The sequence below is a fragment of the Falco punctatus genome, assembly GCF_963210335.1.
Source record: "Falco punctatus genome assembly, chromosome: 7".
Lineage (NCBI taxonomy): Eukaryota > Metazoa > Chordata > Aves > Falconiformes > Falconidae > Falco > Falco punctatus.
The window spans coordinates 41,309,631-41,320,872 of NC_137587.1; positions in this window are offsets into that span (position 1 = coordinate 41,309,631).

An 11,242-nucleotide genomic window follows, 5' to 3' on the forward strand; every position below is an offset into this window, starting at 1 on the left:
GCTCCTTGCATCGGGCCCTTCCGCTGCATCGGGCCCCGCGCCCCACAGTGCGCTTTTGCTGTGGAGGAAAGGTGCGGCAGCAATTGCCGTTGCAAACAGAGCAGTGTGTTGTGCGTGTCCGATGCGCTCCGCTGTGCAGCACCAGCTCTCCGAGAAGTGTCTTGAGGACTGGCCCCGTGCATGAAGAACAGAACCTCTTCCATAGCACAGCTCTCTGGCTGCGTCCTGCTGCTGGCAACAGTGGCCTCTGCCTACCTGATGATCAGGAAGATGTCCGTGTCATCCTGCTGCAACCCAAACATCATCTCAGTCAGGAGGGCAGCATTGGAACCGGACATCAGCCGGACCTTGCAGGAGCACCTGGAGGGCAGCCCTGTCAGACCGCAGTGTTCCGACTTAGGCAAACGCTGCCAGGCTGCTTTTAGCAATATCTGGAACCAGCGGGTGGTTTCCTCCATGTCCAGGTAGGGGCCAGTGCAGAGGGTGCCTAGGAGGCTGTCACCCTGATTTTCCATCAGCTCCTCCTTGGGGTGGTGGATGAAGCACAGCGCGCCCTCCATCAGCTGTTCCTGCCCGCATGTGCACTTCAGCTCTACGCGGAGCATGGGGTTCCTCAGCGGCTCCCCCTCTGTGGTGTCCCACTCCATGTGGAAGGCATGTCCTTGGGGGGGCTCCAGGGGCACGAGCAAGCGGTAGACAGCATAAGTGTTGTGGGGAATCTGGCTGGCTTCAGTCGTGGCACAAAACTGGTCCTGGAGAGTTTTTGTCAGACACAGAGCACTCATCAGCTGCTGCAGCATCACAGACAGTTTCGGGGGGCACTTGGTCGAAACTTGCCACATCCAGCACAACACTGGGTTTCTCTTCTTGGTCCTCCTTACACGGCTCGTTTTGGGAGCTGCCCTCCTTGCTGCTGCTCTCTGGCTGATGGCTGCCTTTGCTGGGACAGCACCACAGCACTAAGCACAGGACCAGGGGTGCAGCAATGGCCCATAACCACCAGTTCTGCCAGGCAGCCGAGAGCAGGGCTCCCCAGGTAAAGCCGCTCTTCTGCTCCAGCTCCTGCAGCAGCCGAGACATCTCCTGGTTCAGCTGCTGGGCACGCTGCTGCATGCACTCATGCATGGCATCATCCAGCTCATTACCAACCATCTGTGGCTGGATGAGGCTTACTACCAACCAATAGAAGAATGTTGCAGCCATGGCCTGCAGGAGGAGAGAGAGAAGGGCTTCAGTGGGGCTGGGCAGGAGGGAGCTGGCTGTGGGAGCCGCAGGGAGCTGGGGGCAGGCAGGAGAGGGGGTGAGCCAGCTGGGAGGCAGTAAGGCCTGCGCCCAGCCCCAGCACCCGGGCATCCCCATGCCCTGCCCAAGGCGCTCCCGCCAGCAGCTGGGCCCTCGATGCAGGGTGAAATAACTAAAACTTTGCACCCCGTAATAGTAAACCCATATACGCTTTTAACAAAATTAAGGATAACTTGATTTGGGTTACAGTGTTAGACTTAAAAGATGCCTTTTTCTGTCTACCCCGAGCTCAGGAAAGTCAAAAGCTTTTTGCTTTTGAATGGGAGTCTCTCAATAGAGGGAGAAAGATGCAGCTAAGCTGGACGGGTTTACCACAGGGATTTAAAAATAGCCCCACTTTGCTTGGTAACCAACTAGCCAAAGAATTGGAACAATGGCAACAGCCACTGGGAGATGGCGTTCTTCTACAATATGGAGATGACTTATTAATAGCGACCGAAACAGAAGAAGAATGTGTACAACGGACGATCTCTCTTGTAAACTTCTTGGGTTTAAGTGGCTACAGAGTCTCCCAACAGAAAGCACAGCTGGTGCAAGAAAAAGCGGCATACCTGGGATACGAAGTCTCCGCTGGGCAACGTTCCCTGGGAAGAACAAGGAAGGAAGCTGTCTGCCAGACACCCAGACTGGAAACGGTGAGAGATCTACGAACCTTTCTAGGAACGACAGGTTCGTGTCGTCTATGGAGGTATCAGTATGGACTACCTGCAAAGCCTTTATCTGATCCGCTGAGCACAACCCGAATCAACATAACATGGACTCCCGAGACAGACAAAGCATTCAAGGCTGAAATGAGAAGGCAGGGTGAGAGCCCACGCGCGGGGGCCAGCCTTTCTCCCCCAGCCCTCGTCCAGCCCAGCCTCCCGCCACGTGTGCACTCACGGCTGGCCCAGGCCTGCTGGCGCCCCTGGTAACTGTCCCCATTGTGACATCTGACATCCCAGGCCTGCTGGCGCCCCTGGTAACTGTCCCCATTGTGACATCTGACATCACCAGAGCTCATCACAGGCACGCCCACAGGCCAGCCCGGCCTTTGGCCCCAGCCCGCCTCAGCGGCTCACAGCTGCCCTGGTGTACTCCTTGAGGCTGGGCTAGAGTTAATTTCCTTCACAGCCGCTTGCCATGTGATACGCACGCTGCTCTATTTTGGACGTATTGTCATATGGAATCAGAGAGTCGTTTAGGTTGGAGAAGGCCTTTAAGATCACCGAGTCCAACCGCAAACCCAGTACTGCCAAGTCCACCAATAACCCATGCTGCGGGGCGCCACGTCTGCGCGTCTTTTAACTACCTCCAGGGATGGTGCCTCCACCACTTCCCTGGGCAGCCTCCTCCAGTGCTTGACAACCGTTTTGGTGAAGAAATCTTCCCCAGTATCAATCTAAACGTCCCCTGGTGCAACCTGGGGCCTTTTCCTCTTGTCCTAGCGCTTGTTACGTGGGACAAGAGACCGACATGCACCTGGCCACAACCTCCTCTCAGGCAGCTGCAGAGAGCGCTAAGGTCTCCCCTCAGCCTCCTTTTCTCCAGGCTCAACACCCCAGTTCCCTCAGCCGCTCCTCGTCAGACTTGTGCTCCAGAACCTTCATCGGCTTCGCTGCTCATCTTTGGACGTGCTCCAGCACCTCAGTATTTTTCTTGTAGTGAGGGGCCCAAAACTGACCGTGCTGCTCGAGGTGCGGCCTCAGCAGTGCCGAGCACAGGGGGACCATCATTCCCTAGCCCTGCTGGCCGCACTATTTCTGACACAGGCCAGGGCGCTCTTGGCCTTCCTGGCCACCTGGCCACACTGCTGGCTCATATGCAGCCGGCCGCTGACCAACACCCCCAGCTCCTTTTCCTCCAGGCAGCTTCCCAGCCGCTCTGCCCCAGGCCTGTAGGGTGGCGTGGGGTTGCTGTGGCCCGAGTGCAGGGCCTGGCACTGAGCCTTGTTGAACCTCATGGAATTGGCTTTGGACATCGACCCAGCCTGTCCACACCCCCCTGCAGAGCCTTTCTGTCTTCAGGCAGATGAACGCTCCTGCCCAGCTTGGTGTCGCCTGCAAACTTACTGAGGGAGCACTCAAGGCCCTCGTCCAGATCATCGAGAAAGAGATTAAACAGAACTGGCCCTGGGACTGAGCCCTGGGGAACACCGCTTGTGGCTGGCCACCAGCTGGATTTAACTCCTTTCACTACCACTCCTTAGGCCTGGCCATCCAGCCAGCTTTTGGCCCCGCAAAGAGTGCAGCCGTCCAAGCCATAAGCAGCTCGTTTCTCAGCAGAATGCTGTGGGAAAGGGCGTCAAAGGCTTGTCAGACGCTCACAGCTTTTGACCCAGGCGGCTCCCTTGGTGCTGACCACTGTGCTTGTGGTCGAGGGTGTGCTCTTGGTGCCTTTGGGACAGCAGCGGGTGCGGGGTGGTATATCTCCCGATATCCTGGTGGCGGGACGGGGCCTCTCCACGGCAGGATCTCTGTGCTGCTGTGCCACTGCGAGAGGACAGTGCTTCCAAAGAGATGTTTCCCAAGGGGCATGACGGGGTGCGGGTGGACGTTTCCCAGCAGGCAACTCCCGCTGCCGAGAGAGCACCGTCTTCTCCATGTCCAGCATGTTCACTTCTGCGGTACCAGCTCCCTGGGGAGTGTCTGGCACGGTCAGATTCTCCAGCCGGCCCCCAGTGAACACGTGGAGGCACATCAGCGGTGCCTCCCGCTTGGTCCCTGCCCAGCCGCAGCTGCCAGGGAGTTTCTGAGCCTGTGTGGCATTGCCACCGTGGCCGTGAAAGTGTGAAGGGGAAGCAGGGTGACTATCATCTTTGCAGCCACTGTGGTCTTCAGCGGCCGCTGCGCTGGGATAGACCACTGAGAGGAGGATGCTGCCGCTCTCGTCAGAGGGCCGCTGTGCAGGCATTTCCCTTCCGTTTCGGTGTCCCGCATTCTGCCCTCTCCTGCCCTGCGGTATGAGGTCAGGTGAATGTCCCCAGCTCCCAAGAGACGCAGCTTCTCAAAGGTAGATCCACGATGATGGAAGCCAAAACCTTGAGCCCCAGCTACGCAGCCAGGCACTCTTCTATTCAGCATGTCTCCTCCTTGCTGAAGCCCCTCCTCTGCCTGGGAGGATGGAGGAGAACACCACCTGCGCTCCTGATTCTTTTAGCATTGCTCCGCGGGGCTACAGTTTGATTTGATGGTCCTCAGCTGCCTCGTCACAGTATCACTAGACCTTACATTGCACAGTAGGAGTGGACGATAACCTGTAGGCTTCAGCAGGCTTGGCAGCCTCTCGGTGACGTCACGACTGTGAACTCCTGGTGGGCAGCAAGCTTCTCTAGAGAAACTGTCTGGGCAGCAGACAGGTGCTTCGGTGCCTCTCAGGACAGACTCTCCAGCTGCTAATACTTAGGCGCTTTCCTGGTGGCACTGGTTCTGATGCAGGTGGCTGGGTGGGTGGCTCAACTTTGCCTCCTGGACTTCTCCTGGATCCTGTCCCTTACTCACGTGCTCTGAATGCCCCAATCGCAGACTACCATGTCTGCCTCCGAGCCCCTCTAACACCTCTGTGAAACCCCCCCGTTGCCTGGCAGCACCGATAAGTAACTGTAGCGAGACCAGCTCCAGGGTCGTTTACACCAAGAACGCGGCAGGTGGGACGTGATGCCATAGAATTGCAGCTGCTTTGCAAAATAATAGTATCTCTGAGTTAAAGAGGGATTGGTCAAATCATGTTGAGGTCTGAGAACCTCGTGTAAAGCCGTGTTCGGGGTGCCCCGGTTTGAATGGGACACCTCATGCGCACGAGTAAAGAATTACCCTTGTAAGTCCATGCTTTGCCTCCTGGCCTCTCTCCTGGGTTGGCCTGGGCCAGTTGTGAAAGTTTCCTAATGCTTCCCATGATCCAAAGTGGCTGTGGGCACAGCCAGCACCGCCCGGCTCTCCCAAGACCTGCTGCCTTCTGGCCTGGCCCTCCCGCATGCAGCCCAAGGGTGGTTTTCTGTTGCTTTTAATTCTTTTTTTCTTTCCTTATTTGAAAACCACTAAGATAAAAAGGGAGTATCGCCTGCCATGTGCCCACTAACACCATATGCTGGAGGTAGACAGAATGACAAAATTGTGCTGTAGCACGCTGCCCTGTATGAAGATTGCTGGGGTCTGTAGTGGGTCTGCAGACGAGTTAGTTGCTTTAAAGACTTAGCCGTGTACCTTTAAGACAGCCCCAAATTGTCAGGTATGTAGACAGGATGTGAAGAACCGGAACTTAGAGTCGTAGCATACGGGCACCTACAGCAACAGCAAATAGCAAACAAGAAGGACACAGAAAGCCCGTCAGGGTCTGACACATGTACTATCTAAGATATATATATACAATTTATATAAACAATAAAAGGCATTTTTCCATTTTGTCCAAACCCAGCCACGTAGGCATAGCGTTTTGCAGTCTGCCTCCACTTGCGTCACCACCTAAGTTCCACCGCAACGGTGTTTCTTCGTGCTTAACTTCATGAAAAGTGCTGCTGCATGCACTCTCGCGTGGCCTCATCCAGCTCCTCACCAAGGCTCCTTGCATCGGGCCCTTCCGCTGCATCGGGCCCCGCGCCCCACAGTGCGCTTTTGCTGTGGAGGAAAGGTGCGGCAGCAATTGCCGTTGCAAACAGAGCAGTGTGTTGTGCGTGTCCGATGCGCTCCGCTGTGCAGCACCAGCTCTCCGGGAAGTGTCTTGAGGACTGGCCCCGTGCATGAAGAACAGAACCTCTTCCATAGCACAGCTCTCTGGCTGCGTCCTGCTGCTGGCAACAGTGGCCTCTGCCTACCTGATGATCAGGAAGATGTCCGTGTCATCCTGCTGCAACCCAAACATCATCTCAGTCAGGAGGGCAGCATTGGAACCGGACATCAGCCGGACCTTGCAGGAGCACCTGGAGGGCAGCCCTGTCAGACCGCAGTGTTCCGACTTAGGCAAACGCTGCCAGGCTGCTTTTAGCAATATCTGGAACCAGCGGGTGTTTTCCTCCATGTCCAGGTAGGGGCCAGTGCAGAGGGTGCCTAGGAGGCTGTCACCCTGATTTTCCATCAGCTCCTCCTTGGGGTGGTGGATGAAGCACAGCGCGCCCTCCATCAGCTGTTCCTGCCCGCATGTGCACTTCAGCTCTACGCGGAGCATGGGGTTCCTCAGCGGCTCCCCCTCTGTGGTGTCCCACTCCATGTGGAAGGCATGTCCTTGGGGGGGCTCCAGGGGCACGAGCAAGCGGTAGACAGCATAAGTGTTGTGGGGAATCTGGCTGGCTTCAGTCGTGGCACAAAACTGGTCCTGGAGAGTTTTTGTCAGACACAGAGCACTCATCAGCTGCTGCAGCATCACAGACAGTTTCGGGGGGCACTTGGTCGAAACTTGCCACATCCAGCACAACACTGGGTTTCTCTTCTTGGTCCTCCTTACACGGCTCGTTTTGGGAGCTGCCCTCCTTGCTGCTGCTCTCTGGCTGATGGCTGCCTTTGCTGGGACAGCACCACAGCACTAAGCACAGGACCAGGGGTGCAGCAATGGCCCATAACCACCAGTTCTGCCAGGCAGCCGAGAGCAGGGCTCCCCAGGTAAAGCCGCTCTTCTGCTCCAGCTCCTGCAGCAGCCGAGACATCTCCTGGTTCAGCTGCTGGGCACGCTGCTGCATGCACTCATGCATGGCATCATCCAGCTCATTACCAACCATCTGTGGCTGGATGAGGCTTACTACCAACCAATAGAAGAATGTTGCAGCCATGGCCTGCAGGAGGAGAGAGAGAAGGGCTTCAGTGGGGCTGGGCAGGAGGGAGCTGGCTGTGGGAGCCGCAGGGAGCTGGGGGCAGGCAGGAGAGGGGGTGAGCCAGCTGGGAGGCAGTAAGGCCTGCGCCCAGCCCCAGCACCCGGGCATCCCCATGCCCTGCCCAAGGCGCTCCCGCCAGCAGCTGGGCCCTCGATGCAGGGTGAAATAACTAAAACTTTGCACCCCGTAATAGTAAACCCATATACGCTTTTAACAAAATTAAGGATAACTTGATTTGGGTTACAGTGTTAGACTTAAAAGATGCCTTTTTCTGTCTACCCCGAGCTCAGGAAAGTCAAAAGCTTTTTGCTTTTGAATGGGAGTCTCTCAATAGAGGAGAAAGATGCAGCTAAGCTGGACGGGTTTACCACAGGGATTTAAAAATAGCCCCACTTTGCTTGGTAACCAACTAGCCAAAGAATTGGAACAATGGCAACAGCCACTGGGAGATGGCGTTCTTCTACAATATGGAGATGACTTATTAATAGCGACCGAAACAGAAGAAGAATGTGTACAACGGACGATCTCTCTTGTAAACTTCTTGGGTTTAAGTGGCTACAGAGTCTCCCAACAGAAAGCACAGCTGGTGCAAGAAAAAGCGGCATACCTGGGATACGAAGTCTCCGCTGGGCAACGTTCCCTGGGAAGAACAAGGAAGGAAGCTGTCTGCCAGACACCCAGACTGGAAACGGTGAGAGATCTACGAACCTTTCTAGGAACGACAGGTTCGTGTCGTCTATGGAGGTATCAGTATGGACTACCTGCAAAGCCTTTATCTGATCCGCTGAGCACAACCCGAATCAACATAACATGGACTCCCGAGACAGACAAAGCATTCAAGGCTGAAATGAGAAGGCAGGGTGAGAGCCCACGCGCGGGGGCCAGCCTTTCTCCCCCAGCCCTCGTCCAGCCCAGCCTCCCGCCACGTGTGCACTCACGGCTGGCCCAGGCCTGCTGGCGCCCCTGGTAACTGTCCCCATTGTGACATCTGACATCCCAGGCCTGCTGGCGCCCCTGGTAACTGTCCCCATTGTGACATCTGACATCACCAGAGCGCATCACAGGCACGCCCACCGGCCAGCCCGGCCTTTGGCCCCAGCCCGCCTCAGCGGCTCACAGCTGCCCTGGTGTACTCCTTGAGGCTGGGCTAGAGTTAATTTCCTTCACAGCCGCTTGCCATGTGATACGCACGCTGCTCTATTTTGGACGTATTGTCATATGGAATCAGAGAGTCGTTTAGGTTGGAGAAGGCCTTTAAGATCACCGAGTCCAACCGCAAACCCAGCACTGCCAAGTCCACCAATAACCCATGCTGCGGGGCGCCACGTCTGCGCGTCTTTTAATTACCTCCAGGGATGGTGCCTCCACCACTTCCCTGGGCAGCCTCCTCCAGTGCTTGACAACCGTTTTGGTGAAGAAATCTTCCCCAGTATCAATCTAAACGTCCCCTGGTGCAACCTGGGGCCTTTTCCTCTTGTCCTAGCGCTTGTTACGTGGGACAAGAGACCGACATGCACCTGGCCACAACCTCCTCTCAGGCAGCTGCAGAGAGCGCTAAGGTCTCCCCTCAGCCTCCTTTTCTCCAGGCTCAACACCCCAGTTCCCTCAGCCGCTCCTCGTCAGACTTGTGCTCCAGAACCTTCATCGGCTTCGCTGCTCATCTTTGGACGTGCTCCAGCACCTCAGTATTTTTCTTGTAGTGAGGGGCCCAAAACTGACCGTGCTGCTCGAGGTGCGGCCTCAGCAGTGCCGAGCACAGGGGGACCATCATTCCCTAGCCCTGCTGGCCGCACTATTTCTGACACAGGCCAGGGCGCTCTTGGCCTTCCTGGCCACCTGGCCACACTGCTGGCTCATATGCAGCCGGCCGCTGATCAACACCCCCAGCTCCTTTTCCTCCAGGCAGCTTCCCAGCCGCTCTGCCCCAGGCCTGTAGGGTGGCGTGGGGTTGCTGTGGCCCGAGTGCAGGGCCTGGCACTGAGCCTTGTTGAACCTCATGGAATTGGCTTTGGACATCGACCCAGCCTGTCCACACCCCCCTGCAGAGCCTTTCTGTCTTCAGGCAGATGAACGCTCCTGCCCAGCTTGGTGTCGCCTGCAAACTTACTGAGGGAGCACTCAAGGCCCTCGTCCAGATCATCGAGAAAGAGATTAAACAGAACTGGCCCTGGGACTGAGCCCTGGGGAACACCGCTTGTGGCTGGCCACCAGCTGGATTTAACTCCTTTCACTACCACTCCTTAGGCCTGGCCATCCAGCCAGCTTTTGGCCCCGCAAAGAGTGCAGCCGTCCAAGCCATAAGCAGCTCGTTTCTCAGCAGAATGCTGTGGGAAAGGGCGTCAAAGGCTTGTCAGACGCTCACAGCTTTTGACCCAGGCGGCTCCCTTGGTGCTGACCACTGTGCTTGTGGTCGAGGGTGTGCTCTTGGTGCCTTTGGGACAGCAGCGGGTGCGGGGTGGTATATCTCCCGATATCCTGGTGGCGGGACGGGGCCTCTCCACGGCAGGATCTCTGTGCTGCTGTGCCACTGCGAGAGGACAGTGCTTCCAAAGAGATGTTTCCCAAGGGGCATGACGGGGTGCGGGTGGACGTTTCCCAGCAGGCAACTCCCGCTGCCGAGAGAGCACCGTCTTCTCCATGTCCAGCATGTTCACTTCTGCGGTACCAGCTCCCTGGGGAGTGTCTGGCACGGGCAGATTCTCCAGCCGGCCCCCAGTGAACACGTGGAGGCACATCAGCGGTGCCTCCCGCTTGGTCCCTGCCCAGCCGCAGCTGCCAGGGAGTTTCTGAGCCTGTGTGGCATTGCCACCGTGGCCGTGAAAGTGTGAAGGGGAAGCAGGGTGACTATCATCTTTGCAGCCACTGTGGTCTTCAGCGGCCGCTGCGCTGGGATAGACCACTGAGAGGAGGATGCTGCCGCTCTCGTCAGAGGGCCGCTGTGCAGGCATTTCCCTTCCGTTTCGGTGTCCCGCATTCTGCCCTCTCCTGCCCTGCGGTATGAGGTCAGGTGAATGTCCCCAGCTCCCAAGAGACGCAGCTTCTCAAAGGTAGATCCACGATGATGGAAGCCAAAACCTTGAGCCCCAGCTACGCAGCCAGGCACTCTTCTATTCAGCATGTCTCCTCCTTGCTGAAGCCCCTCCTCTGCCTGGGAGGATGGAGGAGAACACCACCTGCGCTCCTGATTCTTTTAGCATTGCTCTGCGGGGCTACAGTTTGATTTGATGGTCCTCAGCTGCCTCGTCACAGTATCACTAGACCTTACATTGCACAGTAGGAGTGGACGATAACCTGTAGGCTTCAGCAGGCTTGGCAGCCTCTCGGTGACGTCACGACTGTGAACTCCTGGTGGGCAGCAAGCTTCTCTAGAGAAACTGTCTGGGCAGCAGACAGGTGCTTCGGTGCCTCTCAGGACAGACTCTCCAGCTGCTAATACTTAGGCGCTTTCCTGGTGGCACTGGTTCTGATGCAGGTGGCTGGGTGGGTGGCTCAACTTTGCCTCCTGGACTTCTCCTGGATCCTGTCCCTTACTCACGTGCTCTGAATGCCCCAATCGCAGACTACCATGTCTGCCTCCGAGCCCCTCTAACACCTCTGTGAAACCCCCCCGTTGCCTGGCAGCACCGATAAGTAACTGTAGCGAGACCAGCTCCAGGGTCGTTTACACCAAGAACGCGGCAGGTGGGACGTGATGCCATAGAATTGCAGCTGCTTTGCAAAATAATAGTATCTCTGAGTTAAAGAGGGATTGGTCAAATCATGTTGAGGTCTGAGAACCTCGTGTAAAGCCGTGTTCGGGGTGCCCCGGTTTGAATGGGACACCTCATGCGCACGAGTAAAGAATTACCCTTGTAAGTCCATGCTTTGCCTCCTGGCCTCTCTCCTGGGTTGGCCTGGGCCAGTTGTGAAAGTTTCCTAATGCTTCCCATGATCCAAAGTGGCTGTGGGCACAGCCAGCACCGCCCGGCTCTCCCAAGACCTGCTGCCTTCTGGCCTGGCCCTCCCGCATGCAGCCCAAGGGTGGTTTTCTGTTGCTTTTAATTCTTTTTTTCTTTCCTTATTTGAAAACCACTAAGATAAAAAGGGAGTATCGCCTGCCATGTGCCCACTAACACCATATGCTGGAGGTAGACAGAATGACAAAATTGTGCTGTAGCACGC